Source organism: Microtus ochrogaster, chromosome 5, assembly GCF_000317375.1.
Source record: "Microtus ochrogaster isolate Prairie Vole_2 chromosome 5, MicOch1.0, whole genome shotgun sequence".
Taxonomy (NCBI): Eukaryota; Metazoa; Chordata; class Mammalia; order Rodentia; family Cricetidae; genus Microtus; species Microtus ochrogaster.
Window position 1 is genome coordinate 34,429,943 of NC_022012.1, and position 13,744 is coordinate 34,443,686.

The following is a 13,744-nucleotide window of genomic DNA, read 5'->3' on the forward strand; positions in this document are numbered from 1 at the left end:
CTCAACACTCACTCTCGTGACAAAGGAGGAACAAACCCCAGGTAAGCCAGCATCACACTGCAGAACCCATGTCTCTAGGAACTCGGCCTCCTATGTTGCAATTGGAGACAATATTCCAGATACAAAAAGAGAAAGGAAATATTTGAATAGGGCAGCATTGCTATCACCACTGAAACCACCATTCCTGTGCTTGTACTATGCTGGTCACCAGACGACAGAAGCATCCTGTGTGGGCTTGGGTGAGCTTTCTTGCCTCTCTAACCCTCAGGGTTTTCTTCTATAAATAGCCACGGTGTTGGTGGGTGTGTCTGGACCAGAGGACGATGCTGTCACTCACCTTTCAAGATCATTATAAGGTTCCATAAGACTTAAGTATAAGTAGTTTATGTGGTTTTCAATGAATGATCACAACTTATGAAATTTTCAATGTATGTATCTTCGGATATGTCTTAGTATATGAACATGTTTATACATGTGGATATCTATGCACAGCCATATAGATTAAAAGTGTGTGCAGTCTTGGTTTTTTGTTTTTTTTTTTTTAAATCATGTCCTAAGGAACAATTCCTAAGGATACCAGTGCCATAGGACAAATGAGGTATTCACCGAAGGCCGTACAGCAAACGGATGGTTTGGATGAGAATGAGTCCTCCCTTTCCTTTATCCCTGACTCTTTTCTTTTTTTTAAATATTTATTTATTTATTATGTATACAATATTCTGTCTCTGTGTGGATGTCTGCAGGCCAGAAAGGGCACCAGACCTCATTCCAGATGGTTGTGAGCCACCATGTGGTTGCTGGGAATTGAACTCAGGACCTTTGGAAGAGCAGGCAATGCTCTTAACCACTGAGCCATCTCTCCAGCCCCCTCCCTGACTCTTTTCAACACAGCACAATGTCCACGTTCTCTTCAGAACCGTGTGTGTGGAACTGAAGTTGAAAATAGGACTCTGTGGCAGAGAAGGTAGGGAACAAGGTAATTAACTCTCCTTTGGGAAACTTTTTTGTCAACTAAACCTGTCTAGGGCTTCTAGCCCTTCCGCACGTAGCCCACTTCATCAGCTACCAGGCCTATTTCTTCCCTCTTTTCGGGACATCTTTGAATATTTAGTAAGTTCCTTCACAGATGGGATTCCTCACATGAGCCCACTCTTCTAAGAAACGTGACCGAGGCTACCTTAAGGCCAAGGTGCAGATATTTTAATCCTTTGTCTCCCCATCACCCAGGACCTTGTGGGCAGCTGACATATTTACAGTGCACGATGGTACGCTTCTAGGGATCAGGTGTGAGGACCAAGGCCCACTTGACCAGTCACATTGGGATTGGCTGGGGTCAGAGCTAGCAATGAGGAGGAGGGATGGAGGACAGGGGATGGGATGGGATGCTTAGTAGCCCAGGAGTAAATAGGTCATGCCATATGCGGTCTCCAAGAACAGCCAGGGGCCTCAAAGGAACTGAAACTGTGACTATAGGGTCCTTGTCCCTAGGCCAGCAACTCTGCTGAGCTGACAGCTGCTCCAGCTGGCTTTCTTCCTCCGTTCTTCCCATGCTAAGATTTGGGTCAGGACGAGTAAAAACAGGAAGGCATGACGTCGATGTCTCAGAGCACAGACACAAATGAATTCAGGGGAAGAAAAAGAAAGGACAAAATGGGGAAACCAAGTCAGAAATTCTCAGTTAGAAGACTGGACCACGTTTTCCCCGTTGGTAAGAGCAGCCCACCCAAGCAAGCACCTGTCCAGTGATGAAAACAGGGGCCTACCTAGAATGATCTTTCCTGACAACACTGGGGCTCAAGAAGCTGTAAGCAGCCGGGCTGAAATAAAAATACACTAGAGACTAAGTCTAACTATCAGACTAGGGAAACAGTGGGCCCAAGGAAATAGGAGATCCCCCAGGAATCTAGAGGTGGGTGAGAGGAGAGGCACCAGCCATGGGGGAGCTTGCTTCCTGGAAAGAGATTTCACACAGTTGTCACAACTAATCAGACCACCTCACAGGATGTGACTGAAGCCCAGACAGCAATGGACCAATGGTGGGCATGACCACACCGTGACCGGGACCATGTAGATGTGCCTATCCTTGACCTCTATTTAAACTGAGTTCACTTCGGGACTCAGGCGTTCACTGGGTCTCTTTGCTTCTCTTCCCTTCCCAGTGTGGTCACATTAAATGCATTGCCTGTCTCTCTCTGCTTTCCTCTTTTAATTTAATTTGTTAAAATTGTCTTATTGACATTGGGTGGCTGCACCTGACTTGAGAACCCAGGTTGTGATTTCCACGTTTGATAACAAAACCATGAGAATGAATTAGAAATCTTCCATCTAGAGTCTAACAACATACTGGTCAAAAGCCAGGCGGTGGTGGCGCACACCTTTAATCCCAGCACTCGAGAGGCAGAGGCAGGCGGATCTCTGGGAATTTGAGGCCAGCCTGGTCTACAAGAGCTAGTTCTAGGACAGGCACCAAAGCTACAGAGAAACCCTGTCTCGAAAAACAAAAAACAAAAAACAAAAAACAAAAAACAAAAAAAAAATTACTGGTCGAAGAAAATCAGGTCATAGACTTAAGAGATCTGTTCCTGAGCTTTTGAACTTGGTCTTATTATTTTTTCTCTTAGCTAGACTTCTAATAAAGACTTAAGGTCAGAGAAGGTGGCAGAGACCTTTCCACTCAACTTGACCCCTGATAACGCCACTTGAGCCCCATTTCTTAAGCTGCATCATGTCAGGCTGGTTGGTACTCAGCAAGGACACAGGCAGAGCAGAAGCACTAGATCCTCCCCCCAAACCCCACCTTCCTGGTGAGAAAGAGGCTCAAATTAAAGTGTTATCCTGTCTGGGAAAAAAAAAGTGTCAAGAACTGCTGTACCCACTCCCAGCAATCCCAGTGAGCTTATGTATTCTCGTTCTGAGGTGTTAAACATTGCCAGAGAGAAGCCATTCTGCGGGCTCAGGTCAAATGCTTCTATGTCTTTTTAACGCTTCTCAATTCTAGCCTAACAGGAGTGGTAGCTCAGTTGGTAGAGCGCTTAACTAACATGTGCAAAGACCAGGGTTCGTTCCCCAGCACCCCATAGATGAAGATGGGAGGTCAGAGGCTCAGGGACTGTCTCAGCTGCGTAGCCAATTTGTGTCCTGCCCGGTTATATGAGTCTGTGAATAAATGAACGAACAAACGAATGAATGAATGATTCTCACCCAAAATACAGATGGTGCAAAACTGAGACCTTAATATTGACACAAGTCTTTCTTAGAGTAATGGTGGAGGGGTGGGAGTCTGCCTAGTTAGTAGATTCCAAAAGGTTTTTACCTATCAGTCACAGGAGGTTGGTTCCTTACAACACAGAAGCAGGCAAGGAGTGGCTGGCATCCAAGGGGCTAAAGCTAGCCCTAGATTAGCCTCCGGATCTGCAACATTCCAACCTCAAAGTCTCACTGCAGGTTTTTTGTTTGTTTGCTTTGGTTTTTGTTTGTTTGTTTGTTTGTTTGTTTTTGAGACAGGTTTCTCTGTGTCTCTGGCTGTCCTGGAACCCACTCTGTAGACCAGGCTGGCCTTGAACTCACAGATGTCCACCTGCCTCTGCCTCTTAGTAAACGCCTTGACCTTATTAGTCAAGGATGACCTTCCTTGCTTGGTCACTCCTAAGAGAATAATTTTCAGATTTTGAAAGAAAGATGACTCCCCTCTGATTCCTTCCAGAGTGGGTCTCAGTGGGTTGTTTAGATCCTTGGCATTAAAAGCAAACTTTTCAATAAGCCCCCATCTCCCTCAAATCAGAAATTATCTCTACACCAGGGAAAGATAAATAAAACCAGCCCTTCCGTGGTACCCAAGCTCCAACTGTTAGGCACATTGCCTTCCTCATCTCTGTGCCACAATATCCAAGAGAACATGAACACGGAGATTCACTTAGCCTCTGTTTCATAGGTGTATTAGCTCATCATGATGGGGAGAATATGGTGGCGTGGGAGCGGGACAGGAAGCAGGGCAAAGGGAACACCAAAAGGACCGCTCCAATTACGCCATGATATCAGGACTCCATCAAGGGATCACTCCGTTCATTAGGTCACAGTCCTGTGATATCATCATCTCTGGAAACTGTCGCAGACACACCCAGACAAAGTTTGACTAATTCCCTTGCTATCTCACAATAAGCCCCAACCCCAAGAAGGCACAGGACAGTCACTTGTTAGCCCCTAGCTATCTCGGGTGCGTATGTTAGAAACAGTGAATTATCTCAGTGTCCACACAGGAGCCCACGAAGTGGAAGTAGCTCAGCTAGGTTATTCTTCTTGCCAAAAGAGTATGCCAAGATTCAAACAGAGCTAGCAAGCACACCAGGGCCAACACCTGTCTTTTCTCTCTGCTGAGGGTGGGGGACTGCATTGCATCCCATGGGTGGGTGCGTGACTTCACAAACTATTGTGATTGGCTAATCGTACAAAGTGGGAAGTTCAGAGAATGCAAATTCTTGCCAAGCTAACTACTTCAGGCTCAGGTGAAATGTTACTAAGAGACTAAGGCATACTCAGCTACCGCATACATGGTTAGGAATGAAAATCTTCCCTGATGGAAGAATGTACTATAAAAACAGTGGCTTATTAAGAAATCTGTTCCCAGTACATGTATACATCTAAGACCCTCCCAAGGAAATACCAACATTGACTTTTTGTTTTGTTTTTCAAGACAGGGTTTCTCTGTGTAGCTTTGGAGCCTGACCTGGAACTCACTCTGTAGACCAGACTGGCCTCAAACTCCCAAATACAGGGATTAAAGGCATGTGCCAACACCGCCGGGCCCTAACATTGAGTTTTTAACTCATCAAACTGATTACAGAGTATGAATAGTCTAGAAATGTTTAAAAAGAAATATAAGGGCTGTTGAGATTCCTTAGCACATTAATACACTGACAAGCCGGTCATCTGCGCTTAGTCCCCAGAATCCACCGCAGTGGAAGGAGAGAACTCTCTCCCAAAAGTTGTCCTCTGATCTCCAAACATGCACCGTGGGATGCATGTGTCTGCCTTTGCGAGCACACACACACACACACACACACAGAGAGAGAGAGAGAGAGAGAGAGAGAGAGAGAGAGAGAGAGAGAGAGGACAAATTGAAAAGAAATTCTTATAATGAGGGTACTCACTTTCTGAGATACTAAGTATATGTTTGTATATGGATTATGGACTATTAAGTTGCCATTGAAACTCAGAAGAATTCTTTTAACAGTCCCATTTAGGGCCAGGTATGGTAGCATATATCTGTAATCCCAGTATTTGGGAACTGGAGGCAAGAGAATCAGAAGTTCAAAACCACTTTTATTTTGGTTTTGGTTTATGTGTTTGTTTTGTTTTTGAAATAGAGACCCACTATGCAGACTCAGGTAGGCTGGAGTTTACAGAGATCCACCTGCCTTTGCCTCCTAGGTACTGGGATTAAAGTGTATGGGGTACCACTGTGTCCAAGCTGTATACTTTCTTTGCTTGCTTTGATTTGGTTTTTTGAGACTGTTCCTCGCTGGTCTGGAACTTGCCAAGTAAGCTAGACTGGCTGGCTAGAGAGCTGGGGATCCTCTTGTCTGCCTCTCCAGCACTGAGATCACAGGCTCTCACCTGATGTTTGGGGAGGGGAGAGCGCATGCCAGGGCACAAATATGGAGGTCAGAGGACAACCTGCAGGAATTGGTTCTCTCCTTCCACCATGTGTACCGGGATCAAATTCACGCTATCAGCTGAGCTCTATCACCGACTCTTAAATTTTTTTTTTTTTTTTTTTTGGTTTTTCGAGACAGGGTTTCTCTGTGGCTTTGGAGCCTGTCCTGGAACTAGCTCTGTAGACCAGGCTGGTCTCGAACTCACAGAGATCAACCTGCCTCTGCCTCCCAAGTGCTGGGATTAAAGGCGTGCGCCACCACCGCCCTGCTATCACCGACTCTTTAGGGGAGTTTTAGAGGAAGGGTTTTGGTATGACAATGAGAGAACACTCTTCTTCCTCTGGCTTCCTTTCCAAGTCTTGGAAAAATGTATTTATTTTACAAGTGAAAGAACCACTTCCTATTTGTGTATTAGAAGCTGTTTAAACTCTATAAAGTTACATCACCTGGTTTGTAGATGAGAATTATAAACAACCCCTGGTCTATTTAGTTCGTGGGGTTGCAATGATTACTTCGTAAGAGGTGTGTCTGACAACTTTATACACTATTCAGTCCTATACAAAACTGTGCAACTCTTTAGTATTGCAGTGTAGATTGATTTCTGAAAGTCAGACCAACTCTCTGTCCCTTTCTCCCTCTTTCCCTCTCTCTGTATCTCTCGGCCTCTCTCTCTCTCTCTCTCTCTCTCTTTCTCTCTCTCTCTCACAGAAGAGGGGGTTATGAGACAGGATCCTGTGTAGCCCAGGCTAACCTTGAATTTGCTACACAGCCAAGGATGACCTTGAACCTCTGATCTCCGTGCCTCTACTTCCCAAGTGCTAGAATCACAGGAACACTGTACCTCTCCCCCCATCACTCTCCCAGGCCATTTTCTCTGTGAGAATTGGTTTCCTTTCTCAGAGGAAACTTCCTGGGGAAATGACCTTGACTTGCATCATCAGAAGAAGATGTCCAATGTGTTTGTAGGAGGTAAGACATTGTCCCAGGCATAAATGACAGTTTGGAGAAAGGCCTGAAGAGAAGAAAAGGTGAGCCCATCTCAAGAGAGCAGAGAACTGCTGACTTCAGGCTGTCGGATCTCAGAGTTGACAAGTCCCGTGAGAAGAGTCTTCAAAAGCATCAGCGTTTCACCTGCCCCATGGACCATCACGACATCACCTGTCAAATCTCACCCGACACCCCAAAGGGCTATAGAAAGAAACTCAACCATTGCCTTTAGGATAGTTTTGAAAACTCTCGCGTTTATCTTTAGAAATCCTTAAAACAGGCATCTTTATCACATTCGTTCTTCCCACAAATGAAAGAACAGATTCTTAGGTAAATGGATTCCATCAGGACATTCCATATTTTTCCTGTGCTTCCCATAACCCACAGGCTTCATTAAATATGCAAAAATCAAAAGCATTGCAAATTTAGCACGTCGGTTGAATATTCCTTCTGCCATCTTGATGATAAAGGCCCCCACACAGAAGACCCAGCACTCTACAGATGCCCTCTTATGACTTCAAGAACATGGCTCTGGGGGACAGGGACCACAAGAGGACATTCCCTGCATAGAAATGCCATTCCAGTGCCCGTCATTCCCAGTCTTCCCTGCGGTTTTCTCATACACTTGCCCACCGAATGCCTTCAGCCTGACCCCGGCTTGCCTCTCACAGGACGAACTGGTCTAGGGCGATTCATAACTACTTGAGTTTTTCCATAACAAATTCTTTTGCCACTCTTTTGTTTCTGATCCATGATTGATTGGGGAAGTGGAGCCGCTGGGGGGCGGGGCAGTGCACTGGAGGGTGGGTTCAAAACAAATACATTGCTAGAAGGCAGGGTTCAAGAGCAAAGAGCAGACTTGGGGACTTGTGACCTAAAGACTCCCCCAGGCTCCGAGGTTCCAAGGCTGGGGACAGCTCTCCCCTATTGTACTGAGCCTCTTGAGACACATGAGAGACTGTTGAAGATAGGGTGTGCTCTACTGAGCCAGCATCAAGTCCTTCCCTTCTCTACAGATCTAGGAATTGGCTCTCTGTGCACTGCCCTAGATTAGAGTTTGTATGTGTACCTCAGAAACTTAGTGTCCAAACTAGGGATGGTGGGGTGCTCCAGTAATCCCAGTTCTCATGAAGCAGATGCAGGGAGATTATATGTTCTGGACTGATTTAAACAGACTGATTTTACTTAGCAATACCTGTCTCAAAACAGCAAAGCAGTGGGCTGGGAGTGAGGGAACTTGGTGCAATTAGCAGCAGCTTGAAGAGTTTTGTCCTGTATGTTCAATATGGGAAACGGGGGGCAGGGGGGTCTCCCTGGAGCCCGTCCCATCTCTGGAACTTGTTTTTTTACTGGCTAAGGGGCTACTAGAGTATGAAAAAATCACGGGGCAGGGATGGGTTGATCACGTTTTGCCTGAGAACGATGGGAACTGGAGAGGGGAAGCCAGGCAGATGAAGCAAACACGAACCAGACGGATGCAGCTAAGGATTCAAAGTAGGATGGTGGGAACCTGGGGTCCTGGTGCACCATACTGTCTATAGTTTGTGTACACGTCCAAGATTCCAAACAGATTCTTGCTCTCCATCAAAAGAGGCCTAGCTGGATCGTAGCTCAGAGGCAGTTGGCGTAATGCAGAGACAGCAGGCTTTGCTCTGTCCTAACTGGGGAAGGATCTGTGGCCAGACTCTGTCTTCCCCTCTGAGCTAACTCGCTAGTCTGGGATCAGCTCTTTACATTGTTGTCTTTTTTCCTGATTTCAGAAAAAAAGAAAGCTAGGATCTCATCTGCCTCATAGCAACAACAGGAGCAATTCTAAGCATGTGACAATTCTGTGCGCCTCTGAGCTAACAGCTGAAACCCTGAATGGGACAGAAAACAGAAAAGCAACAGCAGAAATTCCCAGGCCCTACCTCAAATACAATGACTAGGAACCAGGGGGAGAAAGTTACAAACCTGCCCTAGGGCCAGGTCAGAGAGCTCTGGGTAAGAATTCCTTTCAGGCTTAGACTCAGCAAGTTGAAAGATTACCATCTGACCTAGAAGAATGCTTTGTGTCTTTAATTCAACTTAATTTAATTTTGTTTGTTTATTTCTTTTGAGATAGTCTCACTGTATAACCCTTGTTGGCCTAGAGCTAGCCTCGAAGACTAGGCTGGCCTCAAACTCAAGAGATCTGCCTGCCTCTGCCTCTGGGATGCTAGGATTTAAGGTGTGCGCTACTCCACCTGGCTAGAAGAACACTCTGGCTCTACAATTTGATGTAGCTGACTGTGGTGGTTTGAATAGCAATGGCCCCACAGACCCTTGTATGTAAATGCTCGGCTCATAGGGAGTGGCACTATTAGGAGGTGTGGCCTTGTTAGAGGAAGTGTGTCATGGTGGAAACCGGTTTTGAGATTTTATAAACTCAAGTCTGGCTGTAGTTTTTCCTTCTGCTACCTGTGGATCAAGATGTAGGACCCTCAGCTCCTTCTCCAGCACCATGTCTGCCTGCGCGCCGCCATGTGCAGGATAACGAACTAAACCTCTGAAACTGTAAGCCCAGCCCCAGTGAAATGTTTTCCTTTATGAGACTTGCTGTGGTCATGGTGTCTCTCCACAGCAATAGAGACCCTAGCTAAGACACTGAGATTCCTTCCGGAATCCCACCCCCACTGCCTTAGTTGTTACTTTTCTGGTTGCTGAAAAAAAAAAAAATCTAGTAAAAGGAAGGAAGAATGGAAAGGTTTCCTTTGGCTCGCCATTGCAGGGTACAGTCTTCTGTCCATCGTGGCAAGGAAGCCAGGTGGCAAGAACACAAATGATCACATCACATCCGCAGTCAGGAAGCAGACGGAGATAATAAATTATGCCATTCAGTAGCCTTTCTCCTTTTTATTCAGTTGAAAGCCCCATCGGGTGGGATGGTGCCAACCCACACTCAGGCTGGGTTGTCCCACCTCAACTATTCCATCTGAAATCCCTGACCAGAGGTTTGCCTCCATCACCTTGACAGTCACACCAGTTTCATTGAGTCCAGCTGGCTCCTGAGTTTTCTGTTTCTTGCGTGAGCTGTGGATCCACCTTGCTTCTTGTTCCTAAAGTAAATCGCTAACTATCTAAATTCAAAGTAGTATACCAGTGTGCACTATAGTCCCCCACCTAATACATTTCTAACACAAAGCCACATAACTTTAATCTTCTGGTTTCTGTATTTTGTCTGACTAGAGCCACGGTGGAAGCCATCAGGGAGACACTAACTCTAGAACCGGCCTTGAAAGATGGGCACCATCTTTTGATGTTGTTTTGTTTTGGGTTTTTTTTTTTTTTTTTTTTTAAGACAGTAGCCCTATGTAGCCCTGGCTGTCCTGGAACTTGCTCTGTAGATGAGGCTGGCCTCGAACTCACAGAGATCCACCTACTTCTGCCTCCTGAGTTCTGGGATTAAAGACCTGCCCCACCAATGCCCAGTTTGACTTACAACATTAATGCTAGCATAAGAAATTGCCTTCTGGCAACTTTGCTTGAAGTCAAACCTAAGATGGACTTTCTCTCTGTCCTGTGTGCCCCAGTGGCTCTGCAATCAATAAACAAATCTCTTAACTTGAGTGAGCAATCATTAATAAATCTCTTTACATATCCTCAAAAGAATATCCAAGCATCTCTTCCTCATGGGCAGTCTCTGAGCTGTGCTTTCTTTCTTTTTTTCTTTCTTTCTTTTCTTGAAGTTTTTTTTTAATTATATTTATTGAGCTCTACATTTTTCTCTGCTCCCCTCCCTGCCTCTCCCTCCTTCCCTTCAATCCTCCCCCAAGGTCCCCATGCTCCCAATTTACTCAGGAGATCTTGTCTTTTTATACTTTCTACTTCCCATGTAGATTGTATCTATGTAAGTCTCTCTTAGTGTCTGTATTGTTGTCTAAATTCTCTGGGATTGTGGTTTGTAGGCTGGTTTTTTTTTTTGCTTTATGTTTAAAAACCACTTATGAGTGAATACATGTGATAATTGTCTTTCTTTGTCTGGGTTACCTCACTCAAAATAATGTTTTCTAGTTCCATCCATTTTCCTGCAAAATTCAAGCTGCCGTTATTTTTTTCTGCTGTGTATATGTAAATGTACCATATTTTTTCTTATCCATTATTCGGTCAAGTGTCATTTAGGTTGTTTCCAAGTTCTGACTACGACAAACAAAGCTGCTATGAACATAGTTGAGCACATGTCCTTGTGGTACGATTGAGCATCCTTTGGATATATACCCAGAAGTGGTATTATTGGGCCTTGAGGAAGGTTGTTTCCTAATTTTCTGAGAAATCACCACACTGACATCCAAAGGGGTTGTACCAGCTTGCATTCCCACCAGCGATGCAGGAGCATTCCCTTTTCCCCACAACCTCTCATAGGCTGTGCTTTCTTAACTCTCACCCAGAACACTGAGACTTTAAAGCTCTTTACACCCGTTTCTCCCACCATTCTCTTTCCCGCTTCCATCCTGCACTTTGGCATTTTGAGAAAATCCCTGTCTTTCTCCACACTGAGGTGTGGCAAGCTTTCTTGTCAGACTATCTTTGGATGGCCAGCCTCCAAATAATGACACAGAGTCTTCTTATTAATCATGAAACTTTGGCTTTTGTCTTAAGCTTGTTCCACTAGCTCTTATAACTTAAGTTTACCCCTTACTATTAATCTACGTTCTTTTACATACCTTTTACCTCTCTTTAATTCTGATATATCCAACTTCCTCCATGTCTCATTGGCGTCTCTTTTCTCCCCAGAGTTCTCTCTTTCCCCAGAAGTCCCCCTTATTTTCTGTTGCCTAGCTATTGGCTATTCAGCTCTTTATTTACAAAAAAAATCAGCCGGGCGGTGGTGGCGCACGCCTTTAATCCCAGCATTTGGGAGGCAGAGGCAGGCGGATCTCTGTGAGTTCAAGACCAACCTGGTCTACAAGAGCTAGTTCCAGGACAGGCTCCAAAGCCACAGAGAAACCCTGTCTCGAAAAACCAAAAAAAAAAAAAAAAAATCAGAAGGCACCTTAGGTAGAGACACATCTTTACAATGCACAAAATGATTATCCCACAGCACTGAGGTCCTCCCCAGGTCTGATAACTATCATAGCTCCCTTTACCCACTGAGCAGAGCTCACATACATTCCTCCCACCCACTCTTTTGGGTTCCAAACCACTTGTGTTTTATGATCTCGCAAACAGTACCACTCAATCTTTAAAAATCCCTTCCTTTCCTATATTTCTTTAGCCTCTGTCCTTGCCATTTCTACCACTTCTCATTCTTGTGCTAAAATTGACCCCATCCTTTAAGGCCCCTTCTTGAGTGACCTTCTCCACGAAGACGTCATTGAAGACTCTAGCTAGATGTGACGTCACACTCCTGCCCCAAGTACCTTCCTTTCTTTCTCCTTTCCTTTCTTTCTTTCTTTCCTCCCTCCCTCTCTTTATTCCTTACGGTTCTGCTAGGCTTATTGCTGCTGTCGTTGTTGTTGAATGTTGTGTGTGTGAGTGTGCATGTGTGTATGTGTGTTCTTCATACTGGCATGGCAACCATTTCATCCTGTAAGCCACATTTACAGCCTGAGTGTACTTTTCTTAGGACATTTCTTATGTGCCCTTCCTGCTAAGGCTACTTATATGTGTCAGATCCTTTATTAGACCATGAGTGATTTGGGCTGTCTTTCTTACTCTACCTTAGATCTTCTAGCCTAACACTTTGGACAAAGAAGCTGCTTTCAAATTCAAGTGTTGGTGAACTAAATAAATGAAGAAATAGACTATATAGGGGAGAGGAAGGTATATAAGCAGCTATTCATTTGCTCCAATTATACTCATTATTAAATACAGAAATATCTCCACTCTCACTTTAAGTAAATTTAAGTAACTACTATTTTGGGCTCTGAGGTTACCCCAAGCTCTGGGATCCCCCAGCCCTCTTCTATGATCCTACCACTGCAAAAGTGATGCTTACATAGCCAAGGTCTCCAGAATCTATTGACACCTCCACCGTAACTTTAAATATCATACATGGGAGAGAGCAACCTCCAGCAAGGGCCAGCGCTCTGTGCCATCCTGTAGCTGGTGTGGCCATAGTATAGGCTGCAGATCCATGGACAGCACTGTGGGCCACAATGATAGATTGCCTCAAGGAGCAGAGTGATGAGCTGCAGGCATTGAAGTCTCAACTCCTTCATAGGTTTATCAGAAAATCTACCTACCTTCAGCACTACCATGGCTTCAGAGGCTAGGAAAAAAATAAAATAAAGGTTACTGTCTAGACTGTCTTCAAGCTTACATGCAGCTAGGAACATCCAGATGAAGCTCCCCTTTGTGACATGTTCTCCCAGGGAAGTCTGGAGGATAATGATGTCTCTGGCATTTTAAGGTTTATGAGCAGTGCAAGTTGAAGGAAATGTTGGCTTGGCGTTGATCTCTGCTCCAGTGACAGCTGTCCAGAGAAATTAGATGAAATGGCAGGGCAGATAAAAGCTGAAAGACAGGAAGAAAAACAGAAAGAAAACAAGAAGCAGAAGGAGCAGAAAAGAAGTTATCCCATGCCAGTCTTGCTACAGTTGAGAATTTCCTATGTAGAAGACCCTGTGTGAGGCAGAACTCGTGGGATTAGGAAGAGATGGGTGTGGGAGTAACCAACCAGTATCTGACTGGATTCAAGGCCCACTCTATGAGATGGGACCCATACCCAACGCTCCTTGGGTAGCCATGAACCTGAGACTACATAGGCCAGGGATCTCCGGGAAAAGCAGATGCTACTGGTTTGTCAAAGGAAGGTGGCAATAAACGACTCCTAATGACATTTGGCTCTACGCAGAGATCAGCGCCTTGCTCAGCCATCATCAGAGCAGTTCCGGCCTATAGCAGATGGGAACAAACGCAGAGACCCACAGCCAGACGGACAGACACAGAGAGTGAGAGACCTTGGAATACTCATCCCTAAACGTGAACGGCAGAAAAAGGAGGTGGAAAGAGGAGATAAGGAGACAGAGAATGTCAAGGAATCAAGGCCTTCTAGACATAACAGGGCCGGGCGGCACACACGTGTGAACACAGAGACTGAGGCACATATACACACACGTGTGAACACAGAGACTGAGGCACAT